Genomic DNA, 24,399 nt, shown 5'->3' on the forward strand with positions numbered 1-24,399 from the left:
TTTATAGGCGTTTCGGATTGGATGATGCAATTTATGGTTTGGTTTGGTGTATACAATGAATTAAACATTCAAATCTGAAGAATACGTAAGAATTTCTATAGCTAAACATATGAAAAGTAAGAGTTATTCAGAAAACCAGATTAAATGAAATCAATATTAATAATATATCAGACCGATCAGGGCCAAGAGTTTTCTAATTTTATTGGTGCAGCTTTGAATTTGTTAATTAAGTTTTTACATTTATGTTTTATTAATTCAATTCCTCAATTCCTTTACTTGACTTGAAATTAAATAGTGTATAAATCTTTCTTAATTCTCTCATATCGTTCTCTAATATCTTCTCTATCCACAATCATCTCTTACATAATTTACAAACCTTTTTGAATTTTCTTGAAACTTGTCTCACAAATTTTTCTCTACGTATGTCCCTTTGTATGATTTTGTTTGTTGAGAAACTGATCTTTTGTTTTCTCTGTTCTTGCATGAGTAACAAAATGTCTTCTGTTAAACTGGTGTCATCCATGATTTATGTTTCGCTCCATTATTATTTGACATTAGTTGTTGTTTCAGCAAGTATCATTATTTGTTCTTCTGTGTAGCCGCAATCAGGCCTGCATTGGTCGTAAAACTTAATAAAGTGTATACAATTGGCTTGTATCAAATAGTTACATAGTATTATGATACATACCTTAATATAACTTTTAGACAAGAAAAGTATTATAAACATTTGGTAAATAGGACTTTTAGTCACGTCTTTTTAAGCAATTGCTTCTTTGTGTGTTAATAACTAAACTTCTTCCTAATTTAGAGTAGCAACTGACCCCAGAAATGTTCTCTTTTACTTCTCGTCACCCTCTAATGCATCAAAAACAAAAAGCTGGAACCGGAGCAAAAAATCTACATTTTCCGGAGCTACCATAACCACTTAAATCCATAATTCTGATATCAAAAACATTTTCTTGCCGAATTTATTACAGACCTTTGCCAATTTACTTTTTGCTCCCTAATATCCGAAGCGAGCCTGGACCCTCGTCATTTTCACCCGAAAGGTGTCATGCGCTTCAAGAGTTTGTGTATATTTTTTTCGCAAACTCCTGTCCGCGATCACTTTATAATTTGCGTGTTTATTTTTCCTGAAATTGTTGTTTGGAGCTTTTGTTTACTTTTGTGATGATTTTTTCCGTTTTGAATATTCAGTTTATTATAGACTTTTCAAAGTCCCAGTGGGTGGTAGTTTTATTCTAATTTATTTTAACTGAATATTAATCCTCGATTAATATTATTATTATAGTTATGCCATTAGTGCAGTGGCTAGAAATTTCAAACCACATTTTTGGTTAGTGGTTTATATTAAATTCTTGGCAAGCCAAAGTAGTATTCAGAAAATTCTTTAGGTGTATATTGCGCAAAATACTTAGAATACTAACTTCTAAGCCAGCCAGTTACTTATTTTTTAATTAAAATAGCAGTCAAAATTACCCAAAATTTTCAACGAAGAAGAAAAGTGACTTTTCTTTAGCTGCTTTTATAAATCTTACTAAATAAAATGTGTAATAAAACACAGATCTCAATAGGTGTACCTACAAAATTATTGTAATATCCTAATACAAAGTCTACTGACATACTCATAAAGATTAATAAACCATAGACACAACTTTTAGACTTCTTACAGTTCAGAATTTCTTCTAGGAGTTCAGTAAACTGCACTTGAATGCACATTCTTATAATCCATAGCAAATGTGTTTTCTCGAGTAATATCAGCAGAAATCGCAAACATTAAATTTTGTTGACCCAACATATCCTCGGATGCAGCAGCTAATAACGGGAATAAATACGAAGCAGCAATATAAGCTACCTGAAAAATTGCTTTTAAGAGATTTTTCCAATTCTATACGATACATAAATTCGGATTTTCAACAGCGAGCACATCAGCACGCCGGTATTTTCGTCTGTCTGAAATATTTTATTTCGGTAAAAACCGTGTTTCCGGGATTGTGCTCTCCACTTGATTGAATCAGAAGATTTTCCCTCCACTACCGCAATAATACACACAACCACATGAAATAATAAGTTCTTCTTAACAAAACATATTAATATTAAAGCTACTGTGGTCTCTGAACAAGTTTTGAGACAACATTTGGTTTTTCTAAGAGTTTTAACCATCTTCCAAGTTTTAGCACGTTAGCCCAAAAAACTTGTCCCAAAAAATATTTTTTGGAATTTTCATATAAATATTAAAGCTACTGTATCCACTGAATGACTGCACGTATGACGTCCAATTAATTGAAACATCAAGGGAATTGGTCGGTCCTTTATAGCCAGGCAACGATATAAGGTAAAAAGCATTTGAAAATTGTTCAATTACCCAATCACGAGAAAAGCTTACAAAGTGGAAAACGGCTTTGTGTTGTTTACGAAAAGTATCGGCCTTTTTGGCCTCACCATTTTTACACTCGATAGATTTTAACTCGCAGTTCCAGGCTTCGCTTGTAACGCCAACCCTTAATTAAATGTTTGGTGTAACTAAAGAAGAAAAATAATTGACATTTGTAAGTCACGTGACGTGTTTTTTGATAGGTGTCAACGTTGCAAGCTTAAAATTGCATTGACGTGACGTGTATTTTACAATTTTAGCTTGTAAAACTGTCTAAATGTGAGATAGTGAATTTTTACAGGTCAAATTATTTTTTATGGTCACGTGACTGTTTTGACAGGTCTCAATTAATCTCTACAGTGTTGCGAGCTCAAAATATGGATTATCAACGTCACGTGACCTGTATCTTACAATTTCAGCTTTTACAACTGTCCAAATTTTATTTACCAAATTTTTAACGTTTATACTACATTTTTAACAGTTATGTGATTTTTACAACTGTCTAAAGCCTGGTTTATCAAACAAAATGTAATTTTAGTATTAGTAGTAATATTAGTCTTAATTGTACAAATGGAAGGTGTTTATAAATGATAAACTTATGGTGATTATTATATGACATATGTCAATGCTGGGTTCTCAATAGCACAAGTTACAAAAACGCAAAAAGATTTAATTTTAGTATTATTTATAAGAAATTTTGGATTTTAAGTAAATTCAATTATTACTAAAAGTGAAATTAAATTATTTTTTTTATAAACTCTTTCGGTCATAAGCATTGATTCTATTCTTAGCAATAAAAATAATACTATTTCTAAAATTAATATTTGTTTTATAAACTAGGCTTAAACTTGATTTAGCAAATGTATAAATTCTGATTTACAGAGTCCAAATTTTGACTCTTGGGGTTTGAATTTTCTAATATAATTTTGTCAATTTTTGAGTCCTTAATGATTTGGTAAAGTCATCTGGAAGAACTAAGATTTTCTTTCAATTTTATTAATTCTTTTGTCACTACATCATCAACTAGTATATCTTAGTTTAATCACCATATTTTAAAGTGTTTAAATTATTGTTAGTTTGTTCTAAGCCTGGCCGATTTTACTAATTAATACTAACCACACATAGCTTTGTAAAATATTAGGAAATTTAATTGCAGATAATTAATTGCACCTCACAGAGGAACCCCAGAGCAATTAATTCTCATTGTTCAGATGAAATCAGATATTTTGCCCGCATAATTTTGGTTTTAAATGACCATATATCATCAAATGACAAATGTGACCAAAATAGAGGCCATTAACACAAAACCGTACATAAAACTCAATTAATACAGTGCGTTTTTTTTAACGCGCAACATAGGATTTTACGTGTTAATTTTTTAAGCCTATGTTAGACCATGTTGTTTTGGTACTACAACTGTAAAACTTGACGGGCGTGTGTTTAGTACCCTGAAGCTTAAGTAAGTTTACCAATTCGGTCTAAAAAGTGTTTACAAACTAACGAGAAATCATCTTTTTTCGAAAAGATTTTATCTTTCCATGCTCCCTGTATGCATGGTAGGTACTTGTTGTTTTTTATACTGGCAGGGCAGGTAGCAGGTAGAGTGACATATTTATTTATAACGTCAAAAGGGCATTTTATGATCGTTTGGGATACTGTTTGGTTTCAAACGGAGGTCACTTTGAACAATTTATTTTAAAAAATAGGTACTTCTTCTGTACTTAATTCTTGATATAAAGTTAATATTCGCATTTTGACCACCCTGTTTTACTTTCTACACCAAATTTTACCTGCTACCTGCCCTGTCAGTATCAAAAACAACAAGCACCTACCATGCATACAGGGAGCATGGAAAGATAAAAATCTTTTCCAAAAAAGATGATTTCTCGTTAGTTTGTAAACACTTTTTAGACCAAATTGGTAAACTTACTTAAGCTTCAGGGTACTAAACACACACCCGTCAAGTTTTACACTTGTAGTTCCAAAAAAACATGGTCTAACATGGGCTTAAAAATTTAACACGTAAAATCCTATGTTGCGCGTTAAAAAAAACGCACTGTATAATAACGGGATGCTGCAGTTAACTAATCCATGTTTGAGGGGATGTCAACGAACATAAATGTAGAAAAAGTGGTAAGATAGTTCAAATTTAATCTGCTGTCTGTCGTGACACTCTCTTAGCTGATGTCAAAACTAAATTAGGGTTTTCTAATCAGATTACTTCGTGAAGACACGAACCAATATCGTCTCCACCAGCGATTCCATTTCCGTAAACCGCCGAGGTGGTCAATGTTATCGCATGATTTTCTATTTAATCCTTTACTACTAAACTCGAGTAGCGAAACACAACAGGAATAAGTAGACTGTGTCTATTCTAGATTATGAATACGACTGCAAGGGTTAGAGATGGTAAAACGTAAAACAGTGCCTGGGAATATCGGAGGAATCAGTTTAATGGAAGTTCGAATAAGCACTTTGCATAATCTTTGCAGGCTTGATCGATAACCTAGCGAATTATCCATCTTTACGGTGAGATTGAAAACAGACCGTTGAGGATAAAGGCTTTTTTACATGTGAAATGAGATTTAGGTTACTGATATATTGGGTGGGAAAGAGATAAAAAAACGAAGAGAAGAAGCTTTTTTACTTTAGAATTCAATATAAGTTGGATCGTAATTTTCCAATCAAAACATCGGTGAAACTAAAATGTACAGTGTGTCCATAAAGTATGGAGAATATTCGATTAAACTTGAGGGAATTATCTTTCAGAAAAATGCTCGGATGTATGTTATTATTTTTAAACGCCCATTTTTTGAGACAAAAATTGGATATACAGGGTGTCCCACCATTGAAGTACGACCTTTGACATGTCCAAAAGAGATATATGTTAGTATACAGGGTGTCTCAAATTTGAACAACAAACCAAACTTATAATTTCTTTTAAATAAGATGACTCATTTTTTATTTGATTTTTGGAATGTACGTCAAATTTTAGGCTACTTGATGTAAAATGTCTGTATCGATACTCAACTGTTTTTGCTCTAGCAGCCTTAATTGGCCGCCCCTCAAAACTAGCAGAAATTCGTAATTTGAGCGAAATTTTCGTGCACTTTTCAAGAAAATCGTGAATAACTCACTTATTTGAACCATCCTGTATATACGAGCCACATAACAAAAGAAAGCTAATGAATGGTGCTCTCACGTGACGTTGAGCAAACACGGCTAAGTTTCCCGGTTAAGCCGCCAGAGGGCGTCAAAGTTAACCTTAGTTTTTTGTAGTTTTTGCGAAATATCTCAGGAACGCTTCAAGTTAGAGGTCTGGAATTTTACCACAAACGCACCTTGAGGGGGTGCAACTTTCACCTTCTATACGCTTTTTTGGTATCAGGCACCGTTTGTCCTTAAAAAATTAAAAACAAAAATTTTCACCTTGACACAAAAATTACGTAAAGTGTCATTTGTAAAAACGTCATTTTTTAAGAGTGCCACGCACTGAAAACCGTCAAAATTGACATCCCCAAAACCGTGACAGATAGGGCAAAATGGGTGTCAAGGTGATATAAGGTGTCTCAGATTAGCGGCTGAGTATAAAGTATCTCAAAAAAGTGAAAAACAATTTTTAGTTTCCAGGAATTATCTCAAAAACTGCGTTAAAAGCAAAATTGTCAAAAAGCTTGAATTTGACGCCCTCTAGCACTCAAACTATCACACTAATGACCTTTTTTGATTATACCTTTGAAAAGTTACCTTCAATAACATTTTGTCGTAACTGTTAAAATAATTGAGTTATTTTCGGTTAAAGCAAAAGTTGTTAAATCACTTTGAAGGTTTGTGAAACTTGACTTTGACGCCCTCTAGCGGCCAAACGGTGCAACCGATTGACTCAAAGGGCATACTTTTTAATTTCAATCACTTTTGGTTCGTCAAATGTCAAATAAGCAAGTTAACGACCATTTTTGGAAAAAGTGCACAAAAAAATTAAAATGTAACAAAAAATGGGTGTTCTCATTTGAAAATCTCAACTCGATGGTTATATCTCAATTTTGGGACACCCTGTACATCAAATTTTTTCCTCAAAAAGGAGTCAAAAAATGACTAGGTAATTTATGTGTAGTTCGCTTTTTTTATGTTAAAATTTCAAATGGTGGCATTACATTTTGTTTGTTTCAAAATAAACGAAACTGAATAGTAACAAAGCAAAAGCAGACCCGAAAAATAATGAATTTTGCAATAAAGAAATTCCACCACGTGTTTCGAAACCCTCCATTAACAGTTGAAAATTAGGTCGACTTGCTTTTCGATAAAGATAAGGGTTATCTTGCCTTCCTGAGGACTTTGCAATTAAGAGTCAATTAAAAGAACTGGGATGCTAATTTAACTGTTTTGAAATTTAAGTTAATCCCGTTTTTGCTTCTGACGTTTTTCAGCTAAAAATCAAAACGATTGAATCAGAAATTCGAACGTTTTACACTGAAATTGCATCGCATACAATAAACTAATTTTTAAACAAATCATTACGCGTTATCTCATATAACCAATCGGAATTAAGCTTTCAAATGTGCAGTAATGTTATATAATCTTTACAACACGTAAAATATATTGGCCACATTCCACAATGGTCGATTATTAACATATGGTAATTCACAATGAATATTCAGTATTCAGGAATCATGACTGTGATCACATAAATCTGAACAAATGCGTAAATTGTAACAAAAATTGGATATAGTCCAAAAAGGATTAATGTTGCAATTTATATTTGCAATAAAGGTAAAATATTTAGGATGCTTTTAAATTTAAAAAGTATGTTTTTTTGTACAAGTAGGTAAACTCAAGTCAATCAAGGAAAAGATAGAAATGCACTGGAAATTACTTCTCTCAACTAATGTGGGAAAAATAAATACAGTGACATAGTTGTGAAACATTGATCAATTTAGTCTGTTTTGGTTCAAGATTGTTGATAATATTGCCCAAATACATGTTTTTAGACACCTACATTAAATAGGTCCCATGTTAAACTGTTGAGTATCTGGGCTTTGAGACACCACAATTATCTGTAGTTGAAATTTTGACTCTAAAATCTGGGAAATTGTAGTTTCTTTGATAAATATTTGCAAAAAAATACATTATTAATTCGAGACGATCAATCTTCGTGGCAAAAAGGGATAGCCAAACATCGAAAAACGAAAAATAATTTTCTCGAGCCCAGGTTCGGAACTTATCTATATCTAAAATCTCCACCGTGCTTGCTTCCAAATCCCATGCATTATTTAATGTTGACCTGCGGTTGGCGTATCGTTATGGCCAAAAACTAACGATTCAATAACGTGATATAGTCCTTTGCATTGTTAAAGTTTACCTGTTTCCTGAAAGAAGTTTATAACTAATTTTCCTAACATAAAGAAAATTCTGTAAATAATTAGACTGCTTGCTTACAATTTTTAAGAAAATGCTTAATCTGTCTTATTTTCAATACTTTCAGTAGTTTTGAATCATTTTCTGATTGAACTGTATACTTTCACCAATATGACTATATTTAATATAATTTCAGTAACTAATCATAGACCAATTTGCTCGTCGTCCAATTCCGGCGTTTAATACAAACTTTCCAGCTTTATTATTTTTGGTCTCCAAAACCAAACTTCTAATTCCTATCAGATTATATTCTTTCAGTTGGCCAGAACTTTAACAATTAATTTCACCACGGAAGGTATCATTTAAGGAATGGTCTGTTTACGGCACTATTGGGATTTTCCAGAATTTTTCATTTTTCTGCTAATGAAAAGTTCCGTTGGGGATCTTATCGCTCTTTTGGATTCGTATTGTTTAGCTCACGATTTTGTTTGGTAAAACATATTGTTGTAGTTTATAAAACCAAATTAATTTTTGAAATTAGGATGGAAGTTAATGAGAAAAATACCTCAGTTATTAGGTCAGTTAGGTTGTCATTCCAAAAAATTTCAAATAATATTTCTTGACGTTTAACGTATACAGGGTGTTTTACTACAAATGCGTCTATTATGACTAAATTTTTTTAAAATGGCTACAGATATTTTTATAAAACTTTGTAGGTGTGAAATTTTAACGATAAAGCACGTTTTGCAAAAATATTGTAAATCTGTATATTTAGAAGTACATAATAAAATTGTCAATCTGAAAATCTAAACTCTAGATATTTGTTTCCAAAATCTCGAATATTTGGCCTAAATCACGTTTGAATCTTGTCAACATTCACCTCGATCCGGCGTGCATTATTAAATCCTGATCTCATTTTATCTAAACCGTGTATGGCAAAAAGCCAACAATCCGATAACGAAATGAAGTCTTTGCTTACGAACTGCCTCGTTTCCGAAGCAAAAATAGTTTGTAGCGTTACATTCGTTCAGATGTTGGTGATACGCCAAGATGAGACTGCGTTACAGCTCCATCCCGTAAGGGATTGTATAAATCTGCATCTTCTAGGTTAGACCTAGTTTAGATAAATCCAATAAAAGAGTGACGTAATATAATAAATAGAATGCTAGAAACACCAATAATTAGATGGTATGATTGACTATACGCCAATAAAAGCTAATATTTCCACTGGCTAACTAAATATTCGAATATACTCTCATAATTCATATACCAGGAAATGTAACAAACAACGAAAACCATCATTGTTTAACCAAATTTTACTAAATATTTAGTATTTCCATTGATGGAAACCATTATATTGTACACACATGTCTGCTATTTCCGTTTACGTTTCAAATCATTGTTTGTTAAGTTCAAGCTTCATAAGCACAAAATCCAAAACTGTCCAAAACCGAACACTAAAAGGGATTACCCGTCGTATTCGCTAAACCGAAGGCAAAACAAAGAGATAACCGTTTTCGAAAGAAAAATGTCCTTATTTTCATGTAGGATCGGGGGACAGAAACCAGAATTTACGAGCTTGTTTTCAGAAGGAAAATATAGAGGGAGACTGAAAGTTAAACTCCACAATTCGTACATTATATTCAATTTCCCCAACAGAAAGTTTGAGAATATCCACACACCATTTTTAGGATTCGAAATTTTCGGTGGAATTGTGGAGATGTTTTATGATAACACGTGTAAGTTTTGGTAACTGGTAATTACATTTCATGGTGAATTTAATTTGTAAGTTTAGATATTTTTCAATTATTTTAGATTTAAGTAATTTGACTAGTATAGAGAGTATTTAAAAGGTAATTACAGCAAATTTTGATTAATGTAGTAAAAATGTTTTGATAACATTGTAACCTCCTATAAATACGTATATGGCGAAAATACTACTTATAAAAGAAAATATTAAATTTATAGGATAAAGAAATATCAACAGGAAAACTCGAGCTTTTATAATAAGACATAATCCTAAAATCCATATGATTTATGGAAGTAAAATATTCAGAAAGAGATTTTTCAACCAGACAACGTAACATATGTCGGGGGTCATTGTGGCTTTTTAAAGAAAGATAAATGCATACCATATCAGTTTTTAATGTAAATCTGTTGAATAAATGGAACAGTAACATTTTAGGATTATAAGTGTTTAAGAAGGTCTGATTATGGATCCCTAATTAAAATTTAAAGTGCTACTATCTAAAAAATATTGTTAAAAATAAGGATTAGATAAGCTATTTAATAAAAATGAAGAGAAAACGTTAAAGTTATTGAACTTTGTCTCGATATTGAATGAAGTGAAAATAAAAATAAATGAAAATGACAAACTATTAGTGATTTATTAGTGGAATTGGGATTTACAGATTAACGCAGCATATCAACATAATACAACCCATACTTTGCGTCTCTAGACGTTCTTAAAGAAAATGGACGTTCTGTAATTAAATTAGAACAGTAAATTGCCACAAAAACTAATTGCAACTTTTAGCAGGTCTTTTGAAATGAAAGCAAAAACTCCTTGAAGAAGGACTGGAAAATACAGTGTGTCCCAAATTGGTTCCACATGTATTTAAGTCGGTTAAATAGAGAAAGTTTTAGAGAATTTTATGTAAAACTTATTTCTGGTTTCCAAATTGAATTGTCTTCCACCGTTTTCCGGAAAATTGACATTATTAGAACACGATGGATGATAATAATAACTTTGTAAATTCTTAAATCAGGGAGTATTCAAGTTGTGGTCATATGTTTTCTTGAGTTTTGTAAATAAAAAAAAAACTATTTTTATATTGTGTTAAGTATTATTTAATTCAGTACGGCTCTTTTTAATGACTAGTTAATATCATCCCGAAATATATGATCGCTTTACCTTTGGTTAAACCACACATGGAACTATGTGTTGGAAACCAACCAACCGTAATATGTCCGCCAGCCTTAACGTAAAGAGAAATTAACTTGGTAGGCGATAATGTGGATTACTCCTATACACCCCAAGGGTCTCGGGTTTTAGTTTAGCGCTTTAATTACGGCTACGCAAAATTAACTTTTCTATATTCAATTTATTTTCAGTTGGGTTTGTCCGAAAAGTACTTTCTGCTTATTAGTGGGACATGGGTAAGGAAAAAAATGTCAAAGTAGGCTAACCATTTAATGTTTCTTTTTTTGTTTGTAACCGATTTGCAAACGGAAATTTAAATTGCGCGCCTTAAAATATGTTGGCAATAGTGCTCAATGTTGCCAATGTTGCCAATTGGTCCCGTGACAGTTGAATTGATTTCTAAGGTCAGGTGACTGTTTTTCCAAATGCTGACAAACAAAAAATATGATTTGCACGGTTGCCTGAAATTACCGGTTATATTTTGACGTTTGCTCGAATCTCGAATTTAAAAGAAACAGTTAAAAAATTTAAATTTAGACAGTAGAAAAATTTACATTTTTAAAAACTACGTCACGTGACTTGATAATTCAATTTTTGAGCTTGCAACACTGTAAAAGCCAGTAGACAGTTGTAAAAACTTAAATTGCCACATACACGTTACGTGACGTTGAAAATGCAATTCTGCATGTTTATGCAACACTGTAAAGGCCAGTTGACATCTGTCAAAATTAGTCACGTGACCTTTAAAATGTTGTTTAAAATTTAAAAATTTGATAAATTACATTTAGACTATTTTAGACAGTTGTAAAAGCTAAAATTGCAAGAGACGCATCACGTAACTTTGATTATACCATTTTAGAGCTTGCAACACTGTCCAAGCCAACAGACACCTGTCAAAAACAGTCACGTGACTTTAAAATATAATTTAAATGTTGATCATTTGGTAAATTACATTTAGACAGATCATTTGGTAAATTAAATTTAGACAGTTGTAAAAGCTGAAATTGTGATATACACGTTAATCGACGTTGATAATACAATTTTGAACACTGTACTGTTTGCAACACTGTAAAATCCAGTTGACATTGTCAAAAACAGTCACGTGAACTTCAAAACGCGGTTTAAACTTTGAAAAATGGTAAATTAAATTTAGACAGTTGTAAAAACTTAAATTGCACAATACACGTTACGTGACGATGAAAATGCAATTCTGCATGTTCTTGCAACACTGTAAAGGCCAGTTGACATCTGTCAAAATTAGTCACGTGACCTTTAAAATGTTATTTAAAATTTAAAAATTTGATAAATTACTTTTAGACTATTTTGGACAGTTGTAAAAGCTAAAATTGCAAGAGACGCATCACGTGACTTTGATTATACCATTTTAGAGCTTGCAACACTGGCAAAGCCAACTGACACCTGTCAAAAACAGTCACGTGACTTTAAAATATAATTTAAATGTTGATCATTTGGTTAATTAAATTTAGACAGTTGTAAAAGCTGAAATTGTAAAATACACGTTAATCGAAGTTGATAATACAATTTTGAGTTTGCAACACTGTAAAATCCAGTTGACATTGTCAAAAACAGTCACGTGAACTTCAAAACGCAGTTTGTAAAAACTTAAATTGCACAATACACGTTACGTGACGTTGAAAATGCAATTCTGCATGTGCTTGCAACACTGTAAAGGCCAGTTGACATCTGTCAAAATTAGTCACGTGACCTTTAAAATGTGGTTTAAAATTAAAAAATTTGCTAAATTACGTTTAGACTATTTTAGACAGTTCTAAAAGCTGAAATTGTAAACAAATTGTGCTTAACACTGTTTTATAAAATTTAATCACTGTCTACAAATACAATTAAATAAATCTGTTTGTATTTGTACTAACAGTTAATCGCATCTCTCTAATTTGTCTGAAAATTTACAAGTCAGTTAACTTCAGTAGCTTGAAAGCCACAAGTTTATTTGGAATTCCAGTCAGCCAAGTTTCGACTGCATTTCCTTGACAGCTGTCTTGTATCCCCAAAAATAGCTTTCAGACCGAAAATAAGATTGGGTTTCAGAAAATAGATATTTGCATATTAAAGGAAAGTCAAGGGCGAGATTTGCTACTGTAATAAACGTTATTATAAACATAAATACAATAAATAAACAAAAGTTAATTGGTCAATAACTGACAATTCAACTTTATTCATATCTGCAAGTGAATTATCTATCCACTTATAACACCCCATAAACTGCACTAAAGTGACCTAAAAGATGATTAAATTGAAGTGCTCTCTGTAGCAATTATCGTCCAATCATCAACTATTCAACTCGATAAAGTTCTATTTGATTCGGTTTCCTGATTAGAACCGGCGGACTAATTACCTTACTGCAAATAGAACCGTTTAGTATTAGATATTGGAGAATATCCTGTTCGTATTTACAGAGTATTCAACCACCGATAAAGCTGTATGCAATAATATTTATTGGTAATTTCGTTGTTAACCTGCACACTCGTTAATGCATGGGGCACGCCTGATTAATGTAGTGGAATGTGATTTAATCGTTGGACCGGATGGCATTAGCCCTGTGTTATGATGATTATAATGTGATTAATACCCAAGCTACAAATTTCCAAGTTGACAATTAAGGGAGCCCGTTTAAAACCCGGTTACTCTAACTAAACCAAAACAATTTCCAAAGTTATTCCTTTATGTATAGCATTTTTGTTTTTCGTGTTTGGATCGTGCATTAGTAGTTACCATAATTTAGGTCATGGAAGTGTCATGGATATTAGTTCTTTTTGATAGAATGAGTTGAAACAACACGTTCCAAGTACTATTCTACAGATGACTTTGTAAGAATTACATAACACAGAGAGTGGCAGATAGTACCAAAAATCTAATATTTGTAAATTTGGTTAATCACAAACATCCTTTTATACCTACCTGACCAAATAATTTCCAAATGCCCCTCAAGTAGTCTAAAAAAATGTAAAACATTCCAAAACACTAGATAAGCTCCAAAATGCCTTGCAAAAGCTTACAAAACAGCCTAGAAGCTTCCAAATGCTTTTTAAACTTGTGTATAGAAGCTCTCAAAAATTTCAAGGCAGTCTAAAAGCTTCAGTATGCTACTAAGGCAGTTTAAAAGCTTCAATAAGTTTCTGAAACCCTCCATAAGTTTTCAAATGCTTTAAAAGCAGTCCAAAACCTTCAATGCTTTTTAAACTCTCCAGAAACATTCCAAATGCTCCTAAAGTAGTCTAAAAAGATTTCAAATGCTAATAAAGCCTTCCAAAAGCTTTTAAAACAGTCTAGAGGCTGTCAAAACATTTCAAGACAGTCTGAAAGATTCCGTATGCTTTTAGAGCAGTTCAAATGTTTTAAAAGCAATCCAGAACTTTCAATGCCCCTAAAGTAGTCTAAAAAAAGTCCAAAATGCTTCCCAATCAGTCGAAAGCCTTCCAAAACAGTCTAAAAGATTCCAACTGCTCTTCAACTAGTCTAGAAGGTCCCAAAAGATATCAAAACAGTCTAGAAGCCAAAAAATTCTAGAACCGTCTTCAGTTAGGCACTGACTGCCTAACTCAGCTTCTGACTGGACCTTGTTAATATATCTTTTTAATAAACAACAATACTAGGTGCGCCTCAATAAAATATGAATAATTTGTGCAATATGTGTTACAATTCATATACAGGGTGGTCCAGTTTCCATGGCGGAAATTGTTTGTTTGGTTTGGAAAATGTAATTTACCAAATTTTTAAATTTTAAAACACATTTTAAACGTCACGTGACTAATTTTGACAGATGTCAACTGGCATGTACAGTGTTGCAAGAACATGCAGAATTGCATTTTCAACGTCACGTAACATGTATTTTGCAATTTAAGTTTTTACAACTGACTAAATTAAATTTACCATTTTTCAATGTTTAAACTGCGTTTCGAAGTTCACGTGACTGTTTTTTACAATGTCAACTGGCTATTACAGTGTTGCAAACTCAAAATTGTATTATTAACGTCACGTAACGTGTATTTTACAATTTCAGCTTTTACAACTGTCTAAATTTAATTTATCAAATAATCAAATGATCATTTGATCATTTAAATTACATTTTAAAGTCACGTGACTTTTTTTGACAGGTGTCAGTTGGCTTTGCCAGTGTTGCAAGCTCTAAAATAGTATAATCAAAGTCACGTGATGCGTCTCTTGCAATTTCAGCTATTACAACTGTCTAAAATAGTCTAAATGTAATTTATCAAATTTTTAAATTTGAAACTACATTTTAAAGGTCACGTGACTGTTTTTGACAGGTGTCAGTTGGCTTTGCCAGTGTTGCAAGCTCTAAAATAGTATAATCAAAGTCACGTGATGCGTCTCTTGCAATTTCAGCTATTACAACTGTCTAAAATAGTCTAAATGTAATTTATCAAATTTTTAAATTTGAAACTACATTTTAAAGGTCACGTGACTGTTTTTGACAGGTGTCTGTTGGCTTGGACAGTGTTGCAAGCCCTAAAATGGTATAATCAAAGTCACGTGAAACGTCTTTTGCAATTTCAGCTTTTACAACTGTCTAAAATAGTCTAAATGTAATTTACCAAATTTTTTAATTTTAAACTACATTTTAAAGGTCACGTGACTGTTTTTGACAGGTGTCTGTTGGCTTGGACAGTGTTGCAAGCTCTAAAATGGTATAATCAAAGTCACTACAACTGTCTAAAATAGTCTAAATGTAATTTACCAAATTTTTAAATTTTAAACCACATTTTAAAGGTTACGTGACTAATTTTGGCAGATGTCAACAGGCTTTTACAGTGTTGCAAGCTCAAAATTGTATTATCAACATCGAGTAACGTGTATTTTACAATTTCAGGTCACGTGACTAATTTTAACAGATGTCAACTGGCCTTTACAGTGTTGCAAGAACATGCAGAATTGCATTTTCAACGTCACATAATGTGTATGTGGCAATTTAAGTTTTTACAACTGTCTAAATTTAATTTACCATTTTTACCAAGTTTAAACTGCGTTTTGAAGGTCACGTGACTGTTTTTGACAATGTCAACTGGCTTTTACAGTGTTGCAAGCCCAAAAATTGATTTATCAACTCACGTGACGTAGTTTTTAAAATTTTACTACCGTCTAAGTTTAAATTACCAATTTTTTAACGGTTTCTTTTAAATGATAAGTGAACTTTATTTGACACGCGCCAACTTGGTTATTATGACAGTTAGAAGATTCGTGCAAACGTCAAAATATAACCGGTAATTTCAGGCAACCGTGCAAATCATATTTTTTGTTTGTCAGCATTTGGAAAAACAGTCACCTGACCTTAGAAATCAAATCAACTGTCACGGGACCAATTGGCAACATTGGCAACATTGAGCACTATTGCCAACATATTTTAAGGGGCGTAATTTAAATTTCCGCTTGCAAATCGGTTACAAACAATAAAAGACACATTAAATGGTTAGCCTACTTTGAAATTTTTTTCCATACCCATGTCCCACTAATAAGCAGAAAGTACTTTTCGGTCAAACCCAACTGAAAATAAATTGACCTTGTTAATATATCTTTTTAATAAACAACAATACTAGGTGCGCCTCAATAAAATATGAATAATTTGTGCAATATGTGTTACATTTCGTATACAGGGTGGTCCAGTTTCCATGGAAACTTCAGAGAGCGATAGAGAATCGAAAAATAATATGAGTTTGCATTATAAACTATATTCGAGAAAAGCTTCGTTAAAGAAATACAGGGGGTTAAAGTTTTATATATTTTTTAGTTTTTGCTTTATAGTTCTTACAGTTTTAGAGATACCACAATAGTTAATTATCTCGGTTAATGAGTTTTTCTAAATTTTTCTACCGGCACCTCTTCGCTCTATTTTCCAGCCATTGAAACAATTTAGATAACACCCCTAAATCTGCGACAATCTCTAGTTCTCTAGGTATTAAAATTCTTAGAACTGTTTTACCGCGCCAGATAGAATCGTTCTAAAAAGAACTCTTTATCCCGCATTAATGGGAAATGTCACGAGGTCAATGCGAATCCTTTATTAGGTAGGATTTCTGGAAGTGGTTTTAACGATTTTTCAGAAATCTCAACCTCCACAAGTAGTCTAGACACTTAGTAAAGAAAATGTACTTCCTGCGTTTTTTATTGTCCAGTAAAATGATACTCTAATACATAAAAAATGTAAAAATTAAATTAAAGGACAACCAAAGACACAAGCCAGATTTTTACGTCGGTGTAGGAAACAATTCGCCCTTTTTCCATCAAAACGTTTTTATAGGTCTCAAAAACATCTCGTTTCTAGCAAACCTTAACGTCCACCCATGTCGTATTATAAACACACTGGGCCACGAAATGAAACCACAAAAATAAAACGTCGTCCATCACCGTCAAACGTCAGAAGGAGAAAAAGTACGCCAGGGGTCGGTTTCAAAAGCTAGGGCTTATGGTTTCCGGACCGATTTAAAAAAAAATTTAAGGACCGAGGCTGAACAGATGTAAGAACTAAGAATGTTATTTTTTTCCGTTCGGTTATAATTCTGTTCAGGGAGGAGTAATTTTTTGGCGAATGGGATTTTTTTGCGGCCTAATAGAACGTAATCTCTTAAGATTTGTGTCGGGACATGATTAAATTTATTCAGTTGGCGGCTTCTCTTGATTCAATTAGGCGAGGATGTAAATTTTAATCAACTGGGAAAAGTTCACGTTTTTCTTCAACGAAATTAAACGAAACCTAGTTTGTTAGACGGTTTTTCATGAGAGAGATTTTTACAGTTTTATACAAATTGAGAGGTTTTTTACAATTTAAATTTGGTTGTAAAAAGAGAAGTATTTTCTTCAGTACACCAATATTGTAAAACGAATTATACAGAAATCGAGTGCTTACACTTGACATATTTATATTGTTTGTATATTTATCTGATTGTAGTGTAAACAGAGTAATTCAAATTCTCCCTCACCATTGAAATCTCGAGAATTATAAGAGATACGAAAAAGCTGAACCAAATACTGTTTCAAAGCTTTTGTTGAAAACTCATGATTTGCTTTATAAATGACAAAATAGTTTTATTTTAGTATCATCATAATACAGTCTATTTTACATGTTATTTAATTTGTCATTAAAATGTCAGCTGTCAAAATCCTCTCCATAAAAATATAAAGTCATAAACAATACTTTAAATATAGAAAACTCAATTCAAAGTATTTAAAATTTATTTTAAACCTTTATGAGTGTTGTTTTGACTGTGTTCAAAACAGTACACTCTAATTGACATATAGTCTAGTTTTGTCATTAAAATATCAACTGTCGAAATCCTCTCCATGAAGCTATAAAGTCATAAAATACATTATAAATACCGAAACCGCAGTTCAAAATAATTAAAAACCATTTTAGACCTCTATGGAGTTTGGATTGTTTCCAAAACAAGGTAGTCTATTTAATATGTAGTGTAGTTTAACATTAAAATGTCAAAATCCTCTTCATGAAGCTATAAAGCCATAAACTTCATTTTAAATACAGAAAAGTCAATTTAAAGTAATTAAAAGGTATTTTATACGTTTATGAGTGAGGTTTTGACTGTATTCAAAACAATAGTCTAATTAACATATATTCTAGTCTGTCATTAACGTCAACTGTCACAATCCTCTCCGTGAAGCTAAGAAGCAAAACATACTTTAAATACAGAAAAGTCATTTCAAAATAATTAAAAGGTATTTTATATGTTTATGAGTGGGGTTTTGACTGTGTCCAAAACAAAACAGTCTAATTAGCATATAGTCTAGTCTGTCATTAAAATGTCAGCTGCCACAAAGCTATAAAGCCATAAATTATACTTCAAATATAGAAAACTCAATTCAAAGTATTTAAAAGATATTTTAAGACCTTTATGAGTCGGGTTTTGACTGTGTTCAAAACAATACACTCTAATTGATATATAGTCTAGTCTGTCATTAAAATGTCAACTGTCAAAATCCTCTCCATGAAGCTATAAAGTCATGTCATAATATGTATGTTTTATAAACACTACTTGACAATTGGTGAACTTGTCACACGCCATTGGTTGGAAGAAAAACGAGGTAATATTATTATAAAACTCTATCACAAATTTGATATTAAGTTAATAATATGAAATAAAGATCAAAATTTGACTGTTGCCATGTGTTGAAAACTGTCAAAAATAACCTAATTCAAGGTCAATGACAAAATGGACATCAGTTTTGTGTTCTCTATAGTTCTGTTCGCAGAGGCAATCCCTGACTGGTTTCCAATTCAAAAACAGTAAATGTCAAGTTTTATTGATTGAATGATCACGTGACTATGACATTTTCTGACTTGTGGCCATTGGATGTGTCTATTTTTCTGATTACTAGTTGGAAATTCCTTCTGCGAACAGACCCTATGCCTAAACTAGTTAAAATGGCCATTTTGACACGTCTAAATCCAATATGACAGCGGTCAGTATAGTAGTCCCTTCCTTTGGACAAAATTTCGGTGAATTTTTCCAAAAAACCGCGATTTACTTGATTATTTGAAATTTTTCATACAGAAACATCATGTGATCGTAGGTAGCTAATGAATGGAGCTATCACGTGACGTTAAGTGGGCACTGAGAGGGCGTCAAAGTTAATGATCTTTTTTCGGACATTTTTCTAAATATCTCGAAAACGGTTTGAGTTAGCAGTGTGAAAATTTTACCATGTATGCTCCTGAAACAACTTTCAGTGAATAAAAAACTAGATCTTTGAAATTTTTTAAGGGACTCCATGAACTTGAATTTTGAAAATTGTCTCTAACTGCTCAATTAATTTAGGTTTATGGTAGAAGTGTGAAGTAAAGTGTCATTGATACTTTTTATGGGTGTTACGTCTTGAAAACTGCCAAAAATGTTCTAATGCAAGGTCAGTGACAAAATGGCGGCAACTACAGGAAAACACACACCAGATTCGTGTTCTTCATGTCAAAAGTGCCATAATGATCACGAACCTCCTCTGTAATTTATAATACAAAATACAGGGTGGTCCAAATTGATTGTAGGATACTTAAAAGGTGGAAAGTACATAAAAAAACACTCAAAAGTGTCATATAAACTATGATCGAAGAGCGCCCCCTAGCAGAGCTAGCAAACCCTAAAATATGTGCCTCAAAAAACAGCTTTTTTTTATTTTAATTCCTAATCAACAAAAACTCAAATGAATTTTGGCAAATTTGTCACCATTTTGAAGTGACAATTTGAAAATTTTAAATATTCCGGAAAGTTTTTTGATTTACGCACAAGTGTATAAAAATGACTGTATCTGAAAAACTATGCAAAATAAAAAGAAATGTCAAAACAAACTTTTCTTAGGAAAAAGTGTGGGCTATCACATGTGCCACATCAGAATTCCCTAAAATTATAGCATATAAAAATTTGAAGCTGTCAAATTTTATTTTTTGAACGGCTCCCATAGTTGTTCGTCCTGGTGTCTCACCTTTACAGTTCACTAACTCCACTCTTGAATTATCCTACAATCAATTTGGACCACCCTGTATAACAAAATCCTATTTCTGTAAAATCAAAATAAGTGAAGCTTCTTCCAGTGTAATTACTTTAAAAACATAAATATCCCGTAAAACACGGTTTCAAGTAGAAGGTTTTAAATTGCCGGAGGCTGGCTATCCAAATGATAACCCGCTTTACATCAAATCCCGTGGAGATAAACATAATCTCGCCGAGTTCAAAATATAAGTGCAAGTGCTGGCTATATTTCAAACATAATTTTGCTTACTGTAGATGCACAACTTTAGAGCTATTTGCCCAACTTCAAAGTGTTGCAGTTTGTATGCTGTTTACTGAAACTTTAAATTGTAATAACAAGAGCAGGTACGTTAACTTATGAAAATATGTAGGGTTGGACTGGGGAGGATCAATCTTTCTGATGTTTCGTCTGGAAGTTTTTTTTTCCATTAAAGTTTAGAGAATAAAAGTTTTGAAATTTGGGTAAAAGTTCTGCACTCTTTTTCCCCTAACCATGTTCGACCAATAAAAAAGAAAATAGTGAAATATCGAAGTCCATTTTCCAACAAAAATACATGGATCGATTTGGTTTTTAATGCTTGTCTAACGATTCGTTGGATTTTGTTTTGCAACCGGAATACAATGGCGTATTAATGCATTTTACTTGTGTCCGCTCCAGTAAATCTAGAGTTACGATTTACAGCAATCTAACATGAGATTTTACTGCAACGTCAGAATAAACCAAACTGAGTTGTATTTTTGTATCGTTTAATTTTCCGCTTGCTTTTGTTGAACGCAAATCTGACTTTTTCCATATTTTAATAACGGAACAATTTGGATGGTTTTTGGATTTGAAATTGATTTAATTTAGTGATTTTGTTAACTAACAGAGCCAATTTTGCATATTAACTGTTGACCACTTACGTAAGTATACATTTTTTTTATCAATTTATTACATCAATCAAGCATTTTTTGAAATATAATAGAAAAAGAAGTATTAGTAAAGAGCTGTCATTTTTAATGCTTTGTTTAACGATTCGGTGAGTGCGGTTTTTGTAACGAAATAAAATGGCGCTTTAATGCGTTTTACTTGTGTCCGTTCTTCCATTTCTCCTACTGGAACAAAGTGGTATTAAGTTTTATTACGAGCATGGAATAAAAGTAATGATGGCTTTGTTTTATCTGCGTTCTTAATCTGCTGCGGGTATGACTTTTTTATTTTATTTTCTGTTGTACGAGCTTTTAACTAAGCCATGTAGTGGCGTAGTTAATGTTAAAACCTGCACAAATTTCTACATGAAAATATAACAGGCGGTTTTTAATAAAAGCCTTGAATTTACAGAAGGCTGCAGGAGTATTCTTAAACAAAAACATTTGGAATTAGTAATTTTACCAAAAATAATACATAAACCGATTACAGAAACAGAGAAAAACTAATATTCTCTAACCTGCAGTTGTTAATTATTTAGTCTAGCTAAGATTCCAAAAATCAAAATCTTTTTTATACAAATTTACTAATTTACCAATTAATTAACCAACGAGGATGATATCTAAATAAGTTTGTGACTATGTTGGTTTTAATTTTAAAGAAGTTTGAATATACATAGAGCAGAAACAAGTAAACAAAGTTCAGTCTATTAATTTGTTCTTCAAACCTTAATCTGGATAACAAGTTTTACAGGAAATTTCAACTCAAAGACAAAGATTTGATAGTTTTTTTGTCAGGATTGATCAACAACTCAAAATAATTATCCAATCTATACTTGAATTAATTGATCCAAAGGACATTTCCTTCCTGCTGAATCAGATATATCCAAATCGGTTTAGCTTCGCTGTGAGTTTGTGATTAGGAAACAAAAGCGAATGATTCAAATAGGAGAGTTATACGGAAACTGAAGCTAATAATTACACAGATTTGTACGAACATTGTCAAGCTATTAACAGAGCAGAGCATAAATGGAGATTCTTTAACTCAATTATTACATTCTGTTTTCTTACATACCTAAAAATGGCTTGTTATCTGTTGTAGATAGATATCACCGACCTGCTGTCGTATACTTTAAATGGAAATTCAAATTCGCTCTTTTATCTCCACATCATCTTGTTTATACATTCTTTATGGAGATTTGGCCCCGAACGTATACTACCGAATCTACCGCGAAATTTATTAGGATTTGGTCGCAGTCAAATTACTTCTGGGTACATATTTCAAGACTTCTTACCAATGCAGTGCTTTCGCATTTTCATTTTTCGGCGCTTTTCGATGGCAATTTTCACTTCGTGTCGCTTCGAATCTGCATGTTATGAAGCAGCTCTGATACCCGTTTAGCTTCCGTATAATAATATTTTAAAGATATTATGATGTGACATCGAGATTTTCTTTTAAGATATTTGCTTCTATTTTTGTTGCTTTTCGTACGATTTACATCGTATAAATATAAATAATAACAACTTTGAAAATGATTACTTTAAAGTTATACATGATCCACTGACCTCAGATTATTTCACCATTTAATGGATCTCACTTATAATCAAGGCAGAGAATAGTCCTCCTAAAAGGGACAGACTTCCTTTTACATTGGTAAAAGGGAGTCTGTCCGAATATCTGATGATTATTTTTGAGTCTAACCTAACCTAGCGGTTCTCACTGATATTTAGTGGTTTCTGACACTCTCAAAATGATTTTAGAACCCTCTGTTCAATTTTAAACATGTTTGGAAAGTTTCTAAGACTTGTAGAGGCCTCTGGCAATTTTTGGAAAGTTTCCAGTAGTATTAGTAGTCTCTAACAATTCTAAAATGATTCTAAAGGCTTCTTGTAAATTATTAAAAGTTCTTAGTAAGTAGTAAACAGTTGCAGGGACCTCTGGCGGTTTTCACTGATATTTAGTGGTTTCTGGCACTTCCAAATTATTTTAGACACCTCTGCTCAATTTTAAACCTGTTTGGAAAGTTTCTAAGACTTGTAAAGGCCTCTGGCAATTTTTAGAAAGTTTTTAGTAGTATTTAGAAGCCTCTAAAAATCTTAAAATGATTCTACTTTCTTGGTATCTCGTTTCTTCTGAAACACTTAACCTAACCTAAATTTCTGATGTCATTTCTGAATCTTAGTTCTAATGGACAAATTGTGGTTCAGGACAACGAGTCTAACCTAACCTAATTTTGTTTTATGTTAACCATTCGAAATCTGGCAGTTTCGGGTCAGAACAAAATCTCTTCGATATTTCTGAGTCGAGCCTAAACTAATCTAATCTTCCGAAACTCTTTCTGAATCTGCACAACAAAAATTTCTGATAATTTGTCAGAATTTTATTTAACCTAACTTTACCTCGCCTTTTTGAGTTTCAATGTTTGAATTTGGATCAGAAATATCTCAGAAAAACGCTTTCAATCCAAACCTACATTTATAAGGGAGTAAATTTAATTTAGATTTTGATTGCCTTTCTGAGACTAACTAACTTCGCCGTTGAGTCTAAATTGAAATTTGCGGTCAGAAGCTAAAAGTTATCTCGTTAGACTCAAAAAATAACTTCCAAGTAAATTTTCAACGTTTGAAACTTAAAATCAAAGCTTTAAGTCAATTTTTAAGTTGGAAACGTTTGGAAAATTAAAATTTCATCCTCTACCGTAAATTTTTACTGCTAAAAGCATGGAAAGTCAAAATCAAAGCTTTTAAGGTCAATTTTAAGTTGGAAATGTTTAAATCGTTGAAATTGCGATAAAAGCATTAGTTTCTGCTTTCTAACTTAGATTTTTGAAGCTAGAAGCATGGTAATTGCAGTCAGAACGCTGAAAATTGAATTTATTCTCAAATCACAAGTTTCTGAGTAAATTTTCAATGTTTCAAAGTCAATTTCAAAGCTTCCAGGATATATTTAAGCTGGAATTATAAAATCAATGTTCAGGAACTTAATAGTTTACTGAAAAGTCAAATTTTGCGGTTTTTGTATATAAAATATTCAGTTAAAAAACCTTAATTTCTGTCTTCTTACGTAGATTTTTACAAAGCTAAATGTTTTAGATATTGAGTAAAAAGTACAGAGTGGATGCCTTAGATTTACAATAGTTCTGGGACATATTGAATATTTAAACTTTGTGTAAAGCAGGATTTACTATTTTTTACATTTAATTTTGGAACAATAATTCTATCCTAATTTAATTGTTTTGATCCTATTTCGGTTGATAACAAGGAACACAAACCACACTAATTCGCGACGCAATCCTGCGTTCTAAATCGCATTA

General features: G+C 32.2%; 1 protein-coding gene and 1 long non-coding RNA gene across 2 annotated transcripts in view; one reads left to right on the top strand and one right to left on the bottom strand.

The window, feature by feature from the left end:
• Nucleotides 1-24,399, bottom strand: part of LOC145734182 (uncharacterized) — a 153,377-nt gene that overhangs the window by 108,381 nt on the left and 20,597 nt on the right. The gene's annotated exons all lie outside the window — the stretch shown is intronic.
• LOC145734179 (dipeptidase 1-like) overlaps nucleotides 1-24,399 on the top strand; it is a 129,257-nt gene that overhangs the window by 286 nt on the left and 104,572 nt on the right. The window lies entirely within an intron of this gene.

This window comes from Ips typographus, linkage group LG9 (genome assembly GCF_016097725.1).
Source record: "Ips typographus isolate SLU linkage group LG9, UJ_Ityp_2.0, whole genome shotgun sequence".
NCBI classification, from domain to species: Eukaryota; Metazoa; Arthropoda; class Insecta; order Coleoptera; family Curculionidae; genus Ips; species Ips typographus.